This window comes from Culex pipiens, chromosome 2 (assembly GCF_016801865.2).
Source record: "Culex pipiens pallens isolate TS chromosome 2, TS_CPP_V2, whole genome shotgun sequence".
In the NCBI taxonomy this organism is placed as follows: domain Eukaryota; kingdom Metazoa; phylum Arthropoda; class Insecta; order Diptera; family Culicidae; genus Culex; species Culex pipiens.
This window is the reverse complement of record NC_068938.1, coordinates 162,972,982-162,994,444: the sequence shown is the minus strand read 5'-3', so window position 1 is coordinate 162,994,444 and position 21,463 is coordinate 162,972,982. Positions and strand designations below refer to the sequence as shown.

General features: G+C 36.0%; 1 protein-coding gene and 1 pseudogene across 3 annotated transcripts in view; one reads left to right on the top strand and one right to left on the bottom strand.

Moving 5' to 3' along the window:
* Window positions 1-21,463, top strand: part of LOC120416738 (5-hydroxytryptamine receptor-like) — a 341,954-nt gene that overhangs the window by 138,941 nt on the left and 181,550 nt on the right. The window lies entirely within an intron of this gene.
* On the bottom strand, window positions 18,754-20,375 carry LOC120416751 (uncharacterized; annotated as a pseudogene).

The following is a 21,463-nucleotide window of genomic DNA, read 5'->3' as shown; positions in this document are numbered from 1 at the left end:
TTTTTTTGCAAATCAAGTTTTAGTGATAAAAAGTTAAATAAAAAAATCACCAATTTTTTTTTACCGTGTATTATTTTTTTACAGTGTAGTCCGTATCCATACCTACAACTTTGCCGAAGACACCAAATCGATCAAAAAATTCCTTCAAAAGATACAGATTTTTGAATTTTCATACATCATTTTTGTATGGACAGCTGCCAAATTTGTATGGAAAATTATATGGACAAACTAATGATGCAAAATGGCTTCTTTGGGCATACCGAAAGCACCGAAAAAGTTTCAGCCGGATTAAAAAATACAAAAAAAATCGAATGACCGAAATCCTAGAGAACTGCTCTAATATTAATTTTTAATTTTTTGACAAAAAATCTGTCACCATTTCTTGATGAATATTACCATTTTTTTTCTTCAATGTATCGTCATCAGGGGTGACATTGGGTCTGGGGGGTAGGATTGGTCATACAAAAATGCTGAAATTTGTATGACCCAATCTCACCTTCCAGACCCAATGTCACCGCTAACGACGGTAGTTTACATTTGCGCACTGCTTCCAACTTTTAATTTGTAAATGAACTGATATTAATTCTTTGTGCAAATTTGAAATTTTGGACACAAATAATCGCAGACAACTAATTCGTGTGTTAATATTTATTTCACCATCCTTTTTTCATTGAAATAGTAAAAACATGGTAGACCATACCCCCTCGACTCGAGGTTAAAGTCTGGTTAAAGTCAAGGGAAAAAAATGGAAAATAAAGAATATTAGCAGCAGCTAAATGTTCCATTTCGTTTGTTTTAACTACTGAATTCATTTTTTTAAAGTAATCTAACTGTTATGAAATTGTAGGTGCCTTCAATTTTTTTTCTCTTTCTGTCATTTCAAACATTTTATTTAAATTCGAAAGATGTACTCATTTGGAAAATTTACAATTTTCTTGGATTCAGATTATTTTCGGAAACTCTGTAAATTCTTTGAAATTATCAGAAAACTGGGGATTTTTAAATTGAAAACTCACTTTTAAAACCTGATTTTCTCATTCTTTTTCCAAGAAAAGAAAGATTACATTCTCTTTTCATAATTATATAAGTTAAAAAAAATCATGGTAAAATTACATCTGGGAACGGATACACCTTTTATATCAGAAAAAAAAATTAATTTTACCTCTGGAAATGTGTAATTTTAAAACATTCCTGGTGTAATGCCACTTTTTCAGTCTTAATTGAGGTAAAATTACAAAATTAGATAGGTAACATTGAACCTTCCAAAATTACACCTTCCAAATTTATACAATTTTTAACTATGAAGCTATGAAATTTATTTCAGATTTTTTTCTGTTCATAGAAAATTTTAATTTTTCAATTTATTTTTTATGTTTCAGAATTTTAATGAAAATAAACTACACAGTAATTTTTTTTATAAATTTGGAAGCAGTAATTTTGGAAGGTTAAATAATACCTATTTTATGATCTAATTTTACTTCAATTTAGCCTGTAAAAGTGACATTACACCAGAAAAGTGGTAAAATTACACATTTTCAGAGGTAAAATTACACATTTTTCTGACATAAACTGAAAAGAATTTAAAATTTTCCTGTTCTGAGAATCATTTTTAGCATGATTGAACCAGCTTAAAAACATTTTCTGCCAATTTTTTTTTTCAAAATCAGGTATTTGAAATCAGTTGATTGTTTAATGCATTGCATTTTACAATTCCTATTTCACTGAAATAATGGAACTTTTTTTTCATTTCAAACTTTTTTGATGGCTTGCATTTTTATAAAAATTATAAGGAAAACAAAAAAAATTGAGCCATAGAGTAAAAGTTAACTATTTTTATACTTAGATATACCTATATTTTTTTTTAATTTGCAATGATTCAAAAATATTCAAAACTTTAAAAAAATCTTAGGGTTTAAATTCAAACCCAAAACTTTAAAAGGCCCACAAAAACACACTCTGAAATAATGAAAAATAATAATAGAAAGATTGAAAAAAATTATATACATTTTACAATTTACCATTGAAAATCTGACCATTATTTGCCATTACCATTAGATATCATAAAAACATTGAAGAAAATTTTCTCGGTTTTTTATACATGGACTAGATAATAACACTTAAACTACCATCCTCAATATTATCCCGCGAACTACCAAGCTAGCGAAAAAAGGCGAAGTCCAACTTCAAACAGCTGTATCTCGGCTCCCTGTGGACGGATTTTCAAAATTCAAGAAGCAAAAGATGCGGACAGATCTCTAGTTTATTTTGCTTTTTGAAAAGTCAAAAACAGAGGCACTTACCCTAAGTTATTCCCAAAACCAACCAGGTAACTTTTTTTTAACCCTCTATTTTCTAGTTGTTTTGCATTTTGGATCGAATGTTGAATGACAATTTGTTTAAAATTTTATCATAATGCAAGTTACAGTACAATTATAATACCCAATACCATATTGGACCGATCTGGACACATTGGGACCGGTTCCAGGTTCTCCGGTGAAACCCGGAATATCCCCAATTCCAGAGTATTTTCAAGAATTTTATTAGAGTGGCAATATGGGTATCAAAATTCAGCATTTTCAAAATCAAGCTCACTGATGACGCTGAAAACCATTTTGGACATATCTGGCCACTTTGGGACCGATTCCAGGTTCTCCGGTGAAACCCGGAATATCCCCAATTCCAGAGTATTTTCAAGAATTTTATTAGAGTGGCAATATGGGTATCAAAATTCAGCATTTTCAAAATCAAGCTCACTGATGACACTGAAAACCATTTTGGACATATCTGGCCACTTTAGGACCGGTTCCAGGTTCTCCGGTGAAACCCGGAATATCCCCAATTCCAGAGTATTTTCAAGAATTTTATTAGAGTGGCAATATGGGTATCAAAATTCAGCATTTCCAAAATCAAGCTCACTGATGACGCTGAAAACCATTTTGGACATATCTGGCCACTTAGGGACCGGTTCCAGGTTCTCCGGTGGAACCCGGAATATCCCCAATTCCAGAGTATTTTCAAGAATTTTATTAGAGTGGCAATATGGGTATCAAAATTCAGCATTTTCAAAATCAAGCTCACTGATGACACTGAAAACCATTTTGGACATATCTGGCCACTTTAGGACCGGTTCCAGGTTCTCCGGTGAAACCCGGAATATCCCCAATTCCAGAGTATTTTCAAGAATTTTATTAGAGTGGCAATATGGGTATCAAAATTCAGCATTTCCAAAATCAAGCTCACTGATGACGCTGAAAACCATTTTGGACATATCTGGCCACTTTAGGACCGGTTCCAGGTTCTCCGGTGAAACCCGGAATATCCCCAATTCCAGAGTATTTTCAAGAATTTTATTAGAGTGGCAATATGTGTATCAAAATTCAGCATTTTCAAAATCAAGCTCATTGATGACGCTGAAAACCATTTTGGACATATCTGGCCACTTAGGGACCGGTTCCAGGTTCTCCGGTGGAACCCGGAATATCCCCAATTCCAGAGTATTTTCAAGAATTTTATTAGAGTGGCAATATGGGTATCAAAATTCAGCATTTTCAAAATCAAGCTCACTGATGACGTTGAAAACCATTTTGGACATATCTGGCCACTTTGGGACCGATTCCAGGTTCTCCGGTGAAACCCGGAATATCCCCAATTCCAGAGTATTTTCAAGAATTTTATTAGAGTGGCAATATGGGTATCAAAATTCAGCATTTTCACTAATCAAGCTCATTGATGACGCTGAAAACCATTTTGGACATATCTGGCCTTTTTGGGACCGGTTCCAGGTTCTCCGGTGAAACCCGGAATATCCCCAATTCCAGAGTATTTTCAAGAAATTTATTGGGGGAGCATTATGGGTATCCAAATTCAGCATTTATTGATGACGCTAAAGACCATTTTGGACATATTTGGCCACTTTGGGACCGGTTCCAGGTTCTCCAGAAGAACCAGGAATATCCCCAATGCCAGAGTATTTTCAAGAATTTTATTGGATTGGCAATATTGGTATCAACATTCAGCATTTCCAAATCAAGCTCATTGATTAAAATAAAAACTAAAAACTATTTTGGACATATCTGGCCACTTTGGGACCGGTTCCAGGTTCTCCAGTGGAACCCGGAACAACCCCAATTACGGAGCTTTTCCTAGATGGCAATATGGGTATCAAAATTCAGCATTTTCAAAATAAAGTTTTTTGTTGACACTCAAATTATTTTTTTGGAATGATTTTGAAAATGCTAAATTTTGTTATGCGTATTGCCACTCCAATAAAATTCTTGAAATTGCTCTGTAATTGGGGATATTCGGGGTTCCAACGGAAAACCTGGAACCGGTCCCAAAATGGCCAGATATGTCCAAAATGGGTATTAGCGTCATCAATGAGTTTTATTTTGAAAATGCTGAATTTTGATACCCATATTGCCACTCTAATAAATTTCTTGAAAATACTCCGTAGTTGGGATATTCCGGGTTCCACCGGAGAACCTGGAACCGGTCCCAAAGTGGCCAGATATGTTCAACATAGTTTTTTTGCGTCATCAATGAGCTTGATTTTGAAAATGCTGAATTTTGATACCCATATTGCCACTCTAATAAAATTCTTGAAAATACTCTGGAATTGGAGATATTCCGGGTTCCACCGAAGAACCTGGAACCGGTCCCAAAGTGGCCAGATATGTCCAAAATAGTTTTTTGCGTCATCAATGAGCTTGATTTTGAAAATGCTGAATTTTGATACCTATATTGCCACTCTAATAAAATTCTTGAAAATACTGTAGAATTGGGGATATTCCGGATTCCACCGGAGAACCTGGAATCGGTCCCAAAATGGCCAGAAGTATCCAAAAATGGTTTTAGCGTCATCAATGAGTTTTATTTTGAAAATGCTGAATTTTGATACCCATATTGCCACTCTAATAAAATTCTTGAAATTGCTCTGTAATTGGAGATATTCCGGGTTCCACCGGAGAATCTGGAACCGGTCCCAAAGTGGCCAGATATGTCCAAAATGGTTTTCAGCGTCATCAGTGAGCTTGATTTTGAAAATGCTGAATTTTGATACCCATATTGCCACTCTAATAAAATTCTTGAAAATACTGTAGAATTGGGGATATTCCGGATTCCACCGGAGAACCTGGAATCGGTCCCAAAATGGCCAGAAGTATCCAAAATGGTTTTCAGCGTCATCAATGAGTTTTATTTTGAAAATGCTGAATTTTGATACCCATATTGCCACTCTAATAAATTTCTTGAAAATACTCTGGAATTGGGGATATTCCGGGTTTCACCGGAGAACCTGGAACCGGTCCTAAAGTGGCCAGATATGTCCAAAATGGTTTTTTGCGTCATCAATGAGCTTGATTTTGAAAATGCTGAATTTTGATACCCATATTGCCACTCTAATAAAATTCTTGAAAATACTCTGGAATTGGGGATATTCCGGGTTTCACCGGAGAACCTGGAACCGGTCCTAAAGTGGCCAGATAAGTCCAAAATGGTTTTCAGCGTCATCAGTGAGCTTGATTTTGAAAATGCTGAATTTTGATACCCATATTGCCACTCTAATAAAATTCTTGAAAATACTCTGGAATTGGGGATATTCCGGGTTTCACCGGAGAACCTGGAATCGGTCCCAAAGTGGCCAGATATGTCCAAAATGGTTTTCAGCGTCATCAGTGAGCTTGATTTTGAAAATGCTGAATTTTGATACCCATATTGCCACTCTAATAAAATTCTTGAAAATACTCTGGAATTGGGGATATTCCGGGTTTCACCGGAGAACCTGGAACCGGTCCCAAAGTGGCCAGATATGTCCAAAATGGTTTTTTGCGTCATCAATGAGCTTGATTTTGAAAATGCTGAATTTTGATACCCATATTGCCACTCTAATAAAATTCTTGAAAATACTCTGGAATTGGGGATATTCCGGGTTTCACCGGAGAACCTGGAACCGGTCCTAAAGTGGCCAGATAAGTCCAAAATGGTTTTCAGCGTCATCAGTGAGCTTGATTTTGAAAATGCTGAATTTTGATACCCATATTGCCACTCTAATAAAATTCTTGAAAATACTCTGGAATTGGGGATATTCCGGGTTTCACCGGAGAACCTGGAATCGGTCCCAAAGTGGCCAGATAAGTCCAAAATGGTTTTCAGCGTCATCAGTGAGCTTGATTTTGAAAATGCTGAATTTTGATACCCATATTGCCACTCTAATAAAATTCTTGAAAATACTCTGGAATTGGGGATATTCCGGGTTTCACCGGAGAACCTGGAACCGGTCCTAAAGTGGCCAGATATGTCCAAAATGGTTTTCAGCGTCATCAGTGAGCTTGATTTTGGAAATGCTGAATTTTGATACCCATATTGCCACTCTAATAAAATTCTTGAAAATACTCTGGAATTGGGGATATTCCGGGTTCCACCGGAGAACCTGGAACCGGTCCCAAAGTGGCCAGATATGTCCAAAATGGTTTTCAGCGTCATCAGTGAGCTTGATTTTGAAAATGCTGAATTTTGATACCCATATTGCCACTCTAATAAAATTCTTGAAAATACTCTGGAATTGGGGATATTCCGGGTTTCACCGGAGAACCTGGAACCGGTCCCAATGTGTCCAGATCGGTCCAATATGGTATTGGGTATTATAATTGTACTGTAACTTGCATTATGATAAAATTTTAAACAAATTGTCATTCAACATTCGATCCAAAATGCAAAACAACTAGAAAATAGAGGGCTAAAAAAAAGTTACCTGGTTGGTTTTGGGAATAACTTAGGGTAAGTGCCTCTGTTTTTGACTTTTCAAAAAGCAAAATAAACTAGAGATCTGTCCGCATCTTTTGCTTCTTGAATTTTGAAAATCCGTCCACAGGTAGCCGAGATACAGCTGTTTGAAGTTGGACTTCGCCTTTTTTCGCTTGCATGGTAGTTTAGGTGATAATAATATCACTATTAATAATTTTTTAAAAAAAATCCAAGATATTATTTTTATGCTTAAAATTATTCTCAAAAAGCTACAACATAAAATTAGTGCAGTTTATCTAGAAAAGTGTAAAGAACTCTGTTGAAACGATAATTTATCTTTATCGTTATTTCGATAATTCTATCGGCGATAATCTTATCGACGATAACGGACGATGACTCATTTTTCAAATCATTCCAAAATTGACTTAATCCTTTAATATCATGTTAAATTTTCAATGAATATATTTTTCTATAATGTAGTAAGTTTCAAGCATAAATACTAAAAGAAATCACAAAATACTGTATTTTGAGTATCAAATGACGTGAAATTTTAGAAAATTAGATTATTTCTTCAAAATTATGCAGAATGATTCATAATGGCCTAGATTAGATCATGGCTGCAGGCTGGCAAAAATGCAGATTCTCTAAAAAAAATGGTAAAAATTGGCGATTTAGAAGAACAAAATTTAGTCCGTTATCGTCGATAAGATAATCGCCGATAGAATTATCGTTATCGTGCCGACGCTACCGATAACCATTATCACTATCATCAGACGCTAATATTTTTGACGATATTTCTATCGATTAACAATCTTGTCTTTTACATATTCAGTGTTGAAATTTAATAGCTGAACTCCTCATAAATTTATTACTGACAAAAACAGAACTTGACACTTAAGAATGTTGCAATTTTTTTGGAAGTTTATGTCTCTCGACTCTGACTAATCATAATACATTGTTGCAAAATTTAAATGATAAAAGTGTTGTTAAGTGAAATGTACAGTGCAGAGTTTTTTGTATTCAATAGTTTAAAAAATATCTAACTTTTTTTGCGAAAAAAACATTCTGCGGTAATGTACAACGGAATTTCACATTATTCTAAATATTTTGAGACGCCCCATCATGCTGATTTTTTGGGTACACTTAAAAAAATTGCAACGGTCCAAACAAAATTTTAAGGCAAAAACTATTTATAAATTGAAAATATCGATATATCAGTGTAAGCTTTCCTTAACAATATTGTTTTGAAATTTTTGTTACAAATCATGAAGGCTTTTTTTTTTAAATAATCATAATTTCAAAGTCGGTGACTTTTCCCCATTGCAAACCGTCACTGTTTGCGTGTCCCAATGGGATGAAAACTTCCATAATCCCTCAGGGACAGGAAAAAAAACAGCAAACCAACAAATACTGTGCAACTTGCAAGAGCTGCTGCCGTTGCTGGCTGCTGCAATTCTAGTCGTCGTCGTTGGAACATTTCCATTAGCTTTTGTGCAGCAGACGATGCACTGAGCTGAAAAAGCTCCTGAACTTGTGCTGGAGTGAAATGGTTCGAGAGGATGCAAGAGCAGAAGCAAAAAAAAAAAAAAGTGGTGCTCCAATAGTCGAATAGTTGGAGCATGGAACAGCAATCTCAATGGGCTGAAGAAGTCATTCAGGGCTGCTGCATTTGCTGCTCAAGGGGGTGATTTGGTTCGATTGGAAGAAGCTTATTCCACTTATCTTAATTTATTTATTGCAGAAATGCATTACCGAGCACTGCCAGTGGCGTGTTCGGTATTTATTTGGTTTTATTTGGAGTTGTTTTTTTTGTGTGCATCTGTCTGTATTTCAAAAAAGCATTAGACTGGTTGTGTTTGGGGGATTTTATTGTACTTGTTGTGCATTGAATAGAGTTTATCGGACGGAAGATTTATCAAATGGGTAGTGCCAGCTGAAGAACTTTGAACGTGCTCAACATGATAAGGTGATTTCTTTTGCTGCTTAAGTTTTTTAGAATAATTATGAATAATTTGGAATTGTAAGAACTCTAGTCTTAAAGTCACAAGACATTTTCAAAACTCTATATTTTCATATTAATCATTGGCAACTTTTTGTGTTTGAAATTTGTTTCTTATAAAAAAGTAATAATTTTGATTACAAATTTACATTCGTTCAAAACGTTTGCCAAGCTGCAAATTTCTCCAAAGTACTATTCCATCTGACAAATTTCATTATCAATCAAAGTTTCCCTCGCTTCGAACACGTTTTCAAATTAAATTCCACCAGCAGATCCGTCGTGCCATCGAATATAAAACCGTGATTCGTGGAACTTTTTCCAGCAATGAAACGAGCCAAAATTGAAACAAAATTTCAATCTCTTTCAACGCCAGCCGTCAACGCTGGAAAAGCTCCCTAGCCAAACATTTCACTCAAACTTTTTTTTGTTCTATCTCTCACTCTATCTCCCCACCCAGCAGCGTTATTGCGCCATCCGGATGTGCACGATGGGAAATTTCCCAAGATTTCCATCAATCAACCAGGCTCAACCTCCCAAAACGACGACGGCGCTGCCGCGGCGGGGACAAACTTTTTAATGAACATCAATTTGTTGATACAAGCTTAATTTCCTCGAGCATTTTGTCCCATTTTGGCGAAAGTTGATCTGGCATTGTGTTGTCTCGCGAAAATGTCCATGCTTTATGGGTGCCAGTTGGGTGGAAACTTTTTGAAGATTTCTCCCCAGAAAATTGACAGTCGCTCTCGCGGTAATTCCGGAACGATGTAATTACGCGCTTCAGAGGGCACCTCAAGTGGGGCGTCAACAGCCCGGGCAAAGTTGCAAGATCTCTACTTTTCGGGGAGGATTTCGAACCTTGTGAAACTTGAACGAGAGCTCTTCACGAGAGAATGGACTAATTGCAAACAAAGTGAGAACGTTAGTTTTAATCGCTGCTAATCAATGGAAGTGCATGTGCCCACTGAAGAAGAAGTCTAAATTGCCATTATCTAACAGTATAATGACAGAAATGGCCAAGGTTATCACTTGCTTATGGGTGGATTAGATTATAAACGGCAATTATTATTAAAATTATCTTGCTCGGGCAGTTATTTTTATTTTAATTAACTTTTTGTGTACCTTTTCTATTACCAAAGAAAATATTTTACACCATTAGTTCATCCATACAAGTCTTCATATCATTTTGGCAGCTGTCCATACATAAAAGGCTAATGAATTATCTGAAAAATCTGAATCTTAAGAACGGATTTACAGATCAATTTAAAGTTTTCTTCAAAGTTGTAGTTATTGCTTACAATTTTTCATTAAAAAAGATACACTCTATACAAATTTACCCGTTTTTTATTCGACTTTTCATAAAAAAATTGATAACGGAAAAAATAACTAATTTTTGAATACGCTTTGAATGACAAAAAAATACATTTTTTGTTTTGCTATGGCACAAGTTGATCATAATACATTTGGTAGTGCTGTCAAATTATCAAATTTGCAACAAAAAAAAGTACTGTACAGCTATGCCCCGGTTTTGCACGCCTCGGTTTTGCACTGCCCCGGTTATGATTCGACCCAGTGCTTAACTGAAGCACAGAGCTTATGAGATTTTGTCTAAATGGGAGACATTGGCTATAATCCTATGAAAAATCATCCAAACTTTAAAAATTATAGTGTTTTGGAATCGGGATGATGTCAGCTGTCCATTGCCATTTTAATTACATGAAGATTTTCTCAAAAATACGATTTTTCTGGATTTTGAAAATGCAATGTTTCTCTAAGAAATACTAAAAATCATTGTTTCTGCTATACGGGTACAAAATAATCAGGATTTTTTCATACATTTCAAAAATTATAACACACATTTTTGAAAATACTCAAGATTTTCACAAAACTTCGTATTTTAACAAAAAAGCATCTAAATTTTTTTTTTAAACTATGGGTATCAAATGATTGTATTTTTTCATACATTTCGAAAGCAATAACACATATTTGTGAAAATACTAAAAATTTCCACAAAACTATTCAGTTTCAGTTTTTTTTACAATATGGGTATCTAATAATCGGAATTTTTTCATACATTCGAAGGTAATAACACAAAATTATGAAAATTTTCACAAAATTACGTATTTTTGAAAAAAAAACATACTAAAATTTAAGTTTTTTTACAGTATGAGTATCAAATGATCGGATTTTTTTCATAAATTTCGAAAGTTATAATTTTTTTATGAACACAGTATTTTTTTAAAATTACGCATTTTTGTAAAAAAAAACTAAAAATTCAAGATTTTATGCAACGGGTGATAGGGTTTTTTTTTTTCAACATTTTAAAAGTAATAAAATATGTCTGGAGCAACATTTGAACAGGGCGCATAAGCAATTATTTTGTACCCACTTAAAAAAAAACAGAATCTAAGTATTTTTTCAAAAAGACGTAGTTTTGTGAAAATTTTGAATATTTCACAAAAAATATCATTTGGTACCCATATTGAAGAAAAATTAAAATTTTGAGTATTTTTTCAAAAGTTCGTAGTTTTGTGAAAATTTTGAATATTTTCATAAATTTGTGTAATAACTTTCGAATGTATGAAAATATCCCGATCATTTAATACCCATATTGTAAAAAAAATGTTGTTTTTTTTCGAAAATACGTAGTTTTGTGAAAATTTTGAGTATTTAAAAAAAATGTGTGTTATATCTTTCGAAATATATGTAAAAATCCGATCATTTGATACCAAATAGAAAATATTTTCGCGACAAAAAAAAATCATTTTCAAATTGCAAGAAAAATTTGAATTTTGTTAAAAAAAATCATGTAATTGTAATTGGGTAATTCTCTGCCAACTTACCTGTTTTTTGATATCTCGTGACGGAGGGGCGGTACGACCCCTTCCATTTTTGAACATGCGGAAAAAGAGGTGTTTTTCAATTAATTTGCAGCCTGAAACGGCGATGAGATATAAATTTGGTGTCAAAGGGACTTTTATGTAAAATTAAACGCCCGATTTGATGGCGTACTCAGAATACCGAGAAAACGTATTTCTCATCGAAAAAAAAAACACTAAAACAAATTAAAAAACTCTGCCATTTTCCGTTAGTAAACTGTAATTTTTTTTGGAACATGTCATTTTATGGGAAATTTAATGTACTTTTCGAATCCATATTGACCCAGAAGGGTCATTTTTTCATTTAGAACTAAATTTTTCATTTTTAAATTTCGTGTTTTTTCTAACTTTGCAGGGTTATTTTTTAGATTGTAACAATGTTCTACAAAGTTGTAGAGCAGACAATTAAAAAAAAATTGGTATATAGACGTAAGGGGTTTGCTTATAAACATCACGAATTATCGCAATTTTACGAAAAAAAGTTTTGAAAAAGTTGGTCGTCATCGATCATGGCCATTCATGGTCACTCGCGACAGACACGGACGACGAAACAAAGAGAAACGAAAAAAGTAACTTTTTCAAAACTTTTTTTCGTAAAATCGCGATAACTCGTGATGTTTTTAAGCAAACCCCTTATGTCTATATATCAAAATTTTTGTAATTGTCTGCTCTACAACTTTGTAGAACATTGTTACACTCTAAAAAATAACCCTGCAAAGTTAGAAAAAACACGAAATTATAAAATGAAAAATTTTGTTCTAAATGAAAAAATGACCCTTCTGGGTCAATGTGGATTCGAAAAGTACATTAAATTTCCCATAAAATGACATGTTCCAAAAAAAATATACAGTTTTGTAACGTAAAATGGCAGAGTTTTTTTAATTTTTTTCAGTGTTTTTTTTTTCGATGAGAAATACGTTTTCTCGGAATTCTGAGTACGCCATCAAATCGGGCGTCTAATTTTACACAAAAGTCCCTTTGACACCAAATTTATATCTCATCACCGTTTCAGGCTGCAAATTATTGAAAAACACCTCTTTTTCCACATGTTCAAAAATGGAAGGGGTCGTACCGCCCCTCCGTCACAAGATATCAAAAATTGGACCTCAAATTCGTGATCAGGGACAAAAGTTACCCCTTAGGACAAAGTTTCACGCAAATCGAAGAGGGGTCGGGGCAACTTTTCCCGATTTCGTGTGAGTTGGTAAAGAATTACCCATACGCTTTGAATGACAAAAAAATACATGTTTTTTTTTTTTTTTTGCTGCGGCACAAGTTGATCATTATACATTTGGAAGTGCTGCCAAATTATCAAATTTGCTATCAAAAAGTAATGTACAGCTATGCCCCGGTTTTGCACGGCTCAGTTTTGCACTGCCCCCGTTACGATTCGACCCAGCGCTTAACTGAAGCTTATGAGATTTTGTCGATATGGGAGACATTGGCTATATTCCTATGTAAAATCATCCAAACTTTAAAAATTATAGTGTTTTGGAATTGGGATGATGTCAGCTGTCCATTGCCATTTTAGTTACATGAAGATTTTCTCAAAAATACGATTTTTTCTGGATTTTGAAAATGCAATGTTTCTCGAAGAAATACTAAAAATTATTGTTTCTGCTATACGGGTATAAAATGATCGGGATTTTTTTCATTCATTTAAAAAATTATTACACACGTTTTTAAAAATACTCAAAACTTTCACAAAACTACTTATTTTTGGAAAAAATATCAAAAATTAATGTTTTTTACAATATGGGTATCAAATGATTGGGATTTTTTTTTTGAAAACAGTAATTTTTTCACGCATAAGCATTTTGACAGCTGGAACAATTTTGAAATTCTCAAGCTTTATGCAAATTTTTCAAAAAAAAAAAAAAAATCGTTGTGTTAAACAACAGCTGGCCTCCCCAGTAAGCATTTAAAACTTCTGTTTTTGTAAAATAGTTATCTATTGCCTAGGATTGTGAAACAGTCTCAGCTGTCAAATTGCTAATGCGCCCTTTTCAAATGTTGCTCCAGATATTTTTGAAAACACTCAAAATTTTCACAAAACTACACAGCAAATTCTGATGTTCGTTTTCAGTTAATATTTACTGACAACTGCACTACTGAAATTTTCAGTTAGTTTTTCGCTGAACTTCAGTTAAAATTTGTATGGAGCTGTAAAAGTTTGCTGAAATTCAGCAAGTTTTCATTTACTTAAAATTTCAGTAGTGCAGTTTTCAGTAAATTTAACTGAATTCATTAATGAGAGTTTGGTGTGTACTAGGGTGCCCAGAAAAAATGACCCCCTTCTCCACAAGCGATGACTTTTTTAAATCGCTAATAACTTTTCAGGATCGAGTTTTACAGCTTTGGTATATTCTACAAAGTTGTAGAGCATTAAATTTCCAATAAGAATCTCACTTTTGGGAATATTTGGATGGAAGTAGCGCACCGTGCAGACCAAACCATAAGAAACTTAGGTTTTCCATACATTTTTTCGATTTACTTCACCTTCGAGTATCAATGGGTAAATGTTGACCGATTTTGATTTGACCCAGAGTCCTAAAATAGGTCAAGGCACAATATTCAGTTTGTGGAGCGAGGTTTTGAAAAAAAGTCCCTTATTCTGGGCACCCTAGTGTGTACGTATTTACAAACAAAAATAAAAAAAACTAAAGATTTCAGTTTTTTATAAGCCAAAATCCGAATATATGTTACCCATATATTAAAAACTGAACCTGAATTTGGAGTGTTCTTTCAAAAGTACGTAGTACGTAGTGTTGAGTATTTAAATAAATCTTTCGAAATGTATGAAAAATTCCCAATCATTTTATACCCACTTAAAAAAATTTAGGTATTTTTTCAAAAAGACTTAGTTTTGTGAAAATTTTGAATATTTCACAAAACATATTATTAATATCGAAATTTATGAAAAAGATTCCGATCATTTGATACCCATATTGTAGAAAAACTAAAATGTTGAGTATTTTTCCGAAAATACGTAGTTTTGTGAAAATTTGGAATATTTTCAAAAAAATGTGTGTTATATCTTTCGAAATGTATGTTAAAATCAGATTATTTTATAGAATATCAAGAATTTTGAATATTTTTTCGAGAAAAAAATGCATTTTTAAATTACAATAAAAATGCAAATTTTGGAAGTATTTTCATAAATTTGTGTAATTACTTTCGTATGTATGAAAAAATCCCGATCATGTGATACCATTATTGTAAAAAACTGAAATTTTTAGTATTTTTCCGAAAATACGTAGTTTTGTGGAAATTTTGAGCATTTTCAAAAAAATGTATGTTATATCTTTCGAAATGTATGTCAAAATCCGATCATTTGATACCCATATAGAAAATCAATAATTTTGAATATTATATCGAGAAAAAAAATGCATTTTTAAATTACAAGAAAAATGCGAATTTTGTGAAAATGTTCATGTAATTTTGATTGCAATGGATAACTGACATCACCCCAATTCTAAAACACTACAATTTTTTAATGTTTGGTTGATTATAGCCAATGCCTCCCATATAGCCAAAATCCCATAAGCTCTGTGCCTCAGTTATGCTATCCTCGGTTTTGCATATGCGATGCTAAACTGGGACATGACTGTACATAAAATTTGAAGTCGTACACCATTTTCAAGTTAAAACCATTAAAAATTTGTCTATTTGTTCAAAAAATTACTTTTTTAAATTTCTTTACCTAGGTGTAAAGTGTTCTTTTTTTAGGATGTAATGTAACCTCAATTTAGACTGAAAAAGTGACAAAACTCTGTAATGGTGGTAAATTTACACATTTTTTGTGGTAAAATTCAAAGGGCAATTCATTTCTCATATTGCACCAATATGAAGCCAATATTGGAGTCGATACGGTATGCAGCCAAGGAATACTGCGCGAGTATTATGCGCGTATGATATTCACGCTGATATTTGGGTAGATATGACCTCAAATACGACGAATATGGGGTCTATATCGTCAATACGGTATGCAAACAATGAGAATATTATGTGCGTATGATACGCGTATGCAGTATACTCGAAGTAATTAACCCCTAGGGTAAAATTACACATTTTTTTGACATAAATTTGAGTCAATACTCGTTCCCAGATATAACCATGATGTACAGTGTAAATCTCAAAAATATTATTTTTAAACTTTTCTGACGATTTTTGATGAATTATGATATTCTTTATTTTTTATATATTTTAAAATTGTATAGATAAAATCATTTTCTGGTTGTATAATAATAAAACAGCGATCCCACGCCAAACCAGCAGAAGCCAATATCCAAAAGTGCTCCGTATTGGCTCAAATTTGGCAAAATAATTCAACACATTTTTTTTTGTTTTGCGATAAGGGTGGTCTTTTCCAAAATAAAGTTGTTTAAAAATGCGTTTCAAAAGAATGTTGATATGTTGAGCTTTTAATGAAAACTACTAAAAAAAATGATAGTAGGTATATATACCGGCATAACTTTTTGAGCCGTAAAATAGATTATGTTGGTTAACTTCAATCTAAATTCGGTTAGTGAGCAACAATCTGGTCCTTTACCCTGCATGTTTTAAAAGTACGCAACATTATGAACTTTACACATTTTCTCAATCTATTTCTTACTTTTACTTTTATATTTACTTTTACTTTCAGGTAAATTAAAACATCCAGCTGCTCCAAATCGCATGTACCAACATTATCCAGCCCCCAAAACACGTAAGAGTCACATTTCAACAATTCAAGCTGCTGCCGGTTCCAGCCCCGCAGGCTGCTGTCCAGAAATAATATTCCACATAATCGAAGAGATTTCCCAAACATCCCAAACATGCCAGGTTTTAGTCACATTCATCACGTTTATCTCTCCATCCGTCCAGTCGGTGACCAGTTGCGTGGCCAGATTCCTCTTCCCCCCAGGAAAAAAGGGGGATTCCGATCTGGACCAGACCCAAATCGTCCCTCCCTACATGTGGCACATATTCTCTCTATATTTCAACAAAGGTCTGGGTAGGAACTGACAGGGAGAATAATGTTGTAAACATATGTGGCCGAATATTGCCACCATGCTTTTCGGACTGTTTCCAAGGGTCTGTGTTTGTTGGTGGGATGAGCGAGGGCGCGAGATGGTGGAGACGACTTCTTTTTCTATTATATATTGACGGTTTGGTAGAGTACTCTTGGGAATGTCTTGGAAACGCTGGGTAGATTCCGGTGAACAGTGGGATCCTGTGGATGATGCTTGGACATTATTTCCAACGGTTAGTTTGTCCAAATATCAACCAAATTAGACCGTTTGAGAATTTAACAACTTAACATATAACAGAAAAATATCAAAGACTCACTATGCCACCTCCGTCACACATTATCCAGGGGACCAAAACTTCCGCCAGAAAGTGTTTTCCGGTCCCCCCCTCCCACTCTCCCACGGGAACAGCGAATCCCAAAAATATGGACCACGTCCCAAAATGGATTAGATTCTCATGAGTGAGGGGGCCTGAGATTGTTCTTTTTCCACCGCTCTTTTGTTTGTGTGCCTCCTCCGTCGTCTAGGAACCATTTTATCCCGTGGAGGATAACATGGCTACGCGCTTTTCCTCGCAAGATTTCCTTTTTGAGTTGGCTGCGAGGAAATAGAAAAAAAAAGCTCTTGTTGACGGAGGACCGACTAGAGTGTCCCGTGGGATTACCGGAAGGCTTAAAGGCGGGATTAGCTTTAAGACGGGAAATTGATTTTTTTGGGGTGCGTCTGGAAGTTTACTTTGTGAGCTTTTGTAGATTTTGGAAAACTAATGAAAAGAACCGTGATAGTGAGGACCCTCAAAAGCTCCTGTAATGGTTTGGCAGGTCGTATCTCTTTGAAGTATCGGCTTATAGCAGGGATTATATGACCATGTGTGAACAATCTGATAAGATTTCATCTATGAGAAGGTTGAACCGGTTCCAGAAGACATGTATTTGAAAACCAGGATTTTCCACCCAAGTTCCTGTCAATTTCAGTAATTAAGTGCAAACGCCCGAATGAAGTACAACACCGCAGTAGTTCGATTCTTGCTCCTTCTCGACATCCACTTGAACCCAGTAGTAGTACCCAACATAATGCCTTGATTGGCCTTCAACTCTGACTTTACTACAATCGCTGGCATTCAACTTGAAGACCTCCGGCAATTAGCTGCAGGGCCTTGGGTTTCAAACAGTGCAGCATAGCATAACCGATGAGTGCACAGCATTACAAGGGGAAATTCTCTGGAAAAATAAAGTTGTTTTAAGAGGCAGTATTTGTAAATATTGCTCGGTTTGTTCTAGAGATCGTATCGAGGTGCTCCGATTTGGATGAAACTTTCAGCGTTTGTTTGTCTATACATGAGATGAACTCATGCCAAATATGAGCCCTCTAAGACAAAGGGAAGTGGGGTAAAACGGGCTTCGAAGTTTGAGGTCGAAAAAACATAAAAAATCTTAAAATTGCTCGCATTTCCGTAAAACTTCATCAATTCCAACTCTCTTAGATGCATTCGAAAAGTCTTTTGAATCACTTCAAAATGTGCCATAGACGTCCTGGATTGGTTTGACTTTTTCTCATAGCTTTTGCAAATTACTGTTAAAAATGGTTTTTTTTTTAAACCTTAATATCTTTTTGCAACAGCCTCCAACACCCATACTCCTATAGGTCAAAAGATAGGTAATTTCATGCACTATAAGCCTACGGTATTAACTTTTTGGCCAATCGCAGTTTTTCTCATAGTTTTTCGATTTTCTATAACAAACATTTTACAACGTTAGTTTTTGCCCTGTAGGCCGCCATAGCGGCACTTTTTGGTCTCAATTTTGTCATATTCGAAATCCTCGGACAATTTCACGTAAGTAAGAAGTATTGGAGTTGTAAATTTGATTGAAAAAAATGCCATTTAGAATGAATTCAAATATTTTTTAACAATTTGTTGGATTAAGGGTAAAACAGGTTTTCGCACGGGGTTGGGCACATGGTTGATCCGTAGCGCATTGGATTTACATCCGTAAATATTTCGTAAATATCGTAAATACAAGCGTAAATATTATTTATCTGCACGATATTCGGAACAAAATTTTGTTCAGTGTGGATAGTGACAGTTCAGAACTGTCACTTGTTTGTTTCCTTCATTTACAAACTGTCACCGCTCCAATCCAGCTTGAGCAAATGCGGGTGATGACGGCAGGACCGTCGATGAAGCGGTCCCTGCCGACCGAACTTCCACCACCCTCACAATCCGACCGCAGCCGTTACCGCAAGCCCAACCGGACCCGGGCATGCTGGAGCTGCTCATCAGCTCGAAGAACCATGCCTGTGTTGGAAGCTCAAGCCGTCGCAGTCAGAAAGCCGGCAGCGTTGCACACCCCCGCAGAACCAACGACGACGCAAGTGTGCTGGGGCAAAATAACGACCAAAAAGCACAAAACGTGGGAGGGCGACGGAACGTTGACCATCGTGGGCGGGAAGAGCGTCACGTTGGGCGACGAGGACGGCAAGGTGATTGGGAGCTCCGGGTTGGTGAAGGGGGAGGAGCAAGGAGGTTGAACTGGTGGAGCGAATTGATGGGAAGGTGGCCAAGGAGAATGATGTGCCGGTGAAGAGGGTTCGATACGAGGCGAGAGGAGCGTTTAGGCCGCCGGCGGAGTCGATGTGCGCCGGGAGTCCGATTGTGGTGTCGAGCAGGTTGGGACGGTGGGGAGGAAGCGATTGCGGAGGACTTTGTTCCGTTGACGATGCGGGAGCCTTCGTTCGATCAGTGGAAGTATAACAAAGGGTTGCGTTCCGTACTGCGTGGCTAAGCATTTGCGGCCTCACCAGCGGGAAGGGGTGAGCTTTCTGCGTTTTGGGAATGAAACGCGAAGACTCGGAACAGTTTGAAGCGATTTTGGCCGATGGGACTGGGGAAGACGTTGCAGACGTAGGCGTTGATCTACACCTTGAAGAATCAGGGACCTTACGGGCAGCCGATTGTGAAGCGGGTTCTGATTGTGACTCCGAGCAGTTTGGTGGACAGCTGGGATCGAGAGATAACAAAGTGGTTGAAGCAGGAACGGATCTTGACGTTCATCGTGGGGCCGAATAGCAAGTTGAAAAAGTACGTGCACCTGATCGCAACCCAACGAGTTGGGGGGGGGGGCTGAGAAGGGAGAGGAGGGGGCGGTCAATATCTTTTTTTTTCATCATATCTAACAATTCAAAAAAAGCTGATTTCACAAATAAAAAGAAATTAAACCACCGACGACTTTTCCTTGGCCAGTGCGGACGCGTCCCAGACGAGCTTGGCACCGTCTCCGATGAACATCTGCATCAGCTACTGGCCGGCCAGCTTCAGGTAGGTCGACTTCGGTGGATGAATTCTCAGGTTCTTGAACTTGTCCTTGTGCGTCGTCGGCAGCACGACGGCCTCAATCAATTTCTGGATTTGCCTGTCCAACCCACCAATGTCCGAATACTGCACGGTCGGCCGGAAGTGTCTCCAGGATGAGGTACGAGTCCTTGTTTACGCCCACCAAATAGCCCGGCTTGAGTTTCTCTGGATCAACTAGGCCAAACACGGGCAAAAAGTACGTCTGCCGTGTCAAAGTCTTGATTACGGTGCGCTTGCCTTCCGCTTGGAGTCCAGCACCACCACCGCCCCGTCGTCCTCCGTCTCCTGAGGGTCCACGTCCAGCAGCTCGATCGACTTGTCCTCCTGGGTTACCACCATCTCGATTGCTGGTGCCTTACTGAGTCCGGAACACGCACTAAATTCAACACAAAACAATGGAAATGTAATAGAGACAGATTGATTTTTTTGTTGTTTGTAAACAGTGCGCGCGTTTGCGATGACAGCTGTGAAAAACACTGAAATAAAATTCATAGAGGAATGGTGTATGCACGTAAATATGGATGCACATACGGATTAACTTATGAAATAAATGCAATATATTTGGAGTGACCACCTCGTGGGTTTTCGCCTACTTGATACAGCATTTGACGTATTGACCATAGGGTAAAAAAAATCTATTTCTTTTTTCAAAAATGTTTTATTTAATTTTTTTTTAAATCAAAATTACAACTCCAATACTTCTTACTTACGTGAAATTGTCCGAGGATTTCGAATATGACAAAATTGAGACCAAAAAGTGCCGCTATGGTGGCCTACAGGGCAAAAACTAACGTTGTAAAATGTTTGTTATAGAAAAATCGAAAAACTATGAGAAAAACTGCGATTGGCCAAAAAGTTAATACCGTAGGCTTATAGTGCATGAAATTACCTATCTTTTGACCTATAGGAGTATGGGTGTTGGAGGCTGTTGCAAAAAGATATTAAGGTTTAAAAAAAAACCATTTTTAACAGTAATTTGCAAAAGCTATGAGAAAAAGTCAAACCAATCCTGGATGTCTATGGCACATTTTGATGTGATTCAAAAGACCTTTCGAATGCATCTAAGAGAGTTGGAATTGATGAAGTTTTACGGAAATGCGAGCAATTTTAAGATTTGTTATGTTTTTTCGACCTCAAACTTCGAAGCCCGTTTTACCCCACTTCCCTTTGTCTTAGAGGGCTCATATTTGGCATGAGTTCATCTCATGTATAGACAAACAAACGCTGAAAGTTTCATCCAAATCGGAGCACCTCGATACGACCTGTTACACATTGGTGAAAAACTCGCTCTTAAATTTATTGCGTTTGAAACTTTTTTCAATTGACTATTTGCAAAAAAATGGATTCAAAAAAAAAATTATCAATCTGAAATCAGAAATTGGAATCTGTCATGCAAAATATAAGTTCAGCTTTAAAATGTTTGAGATAATCTAGATAACTATTCAAAAGGTCTTTATTAAGTAAGAATTTCTTACAAAAACAA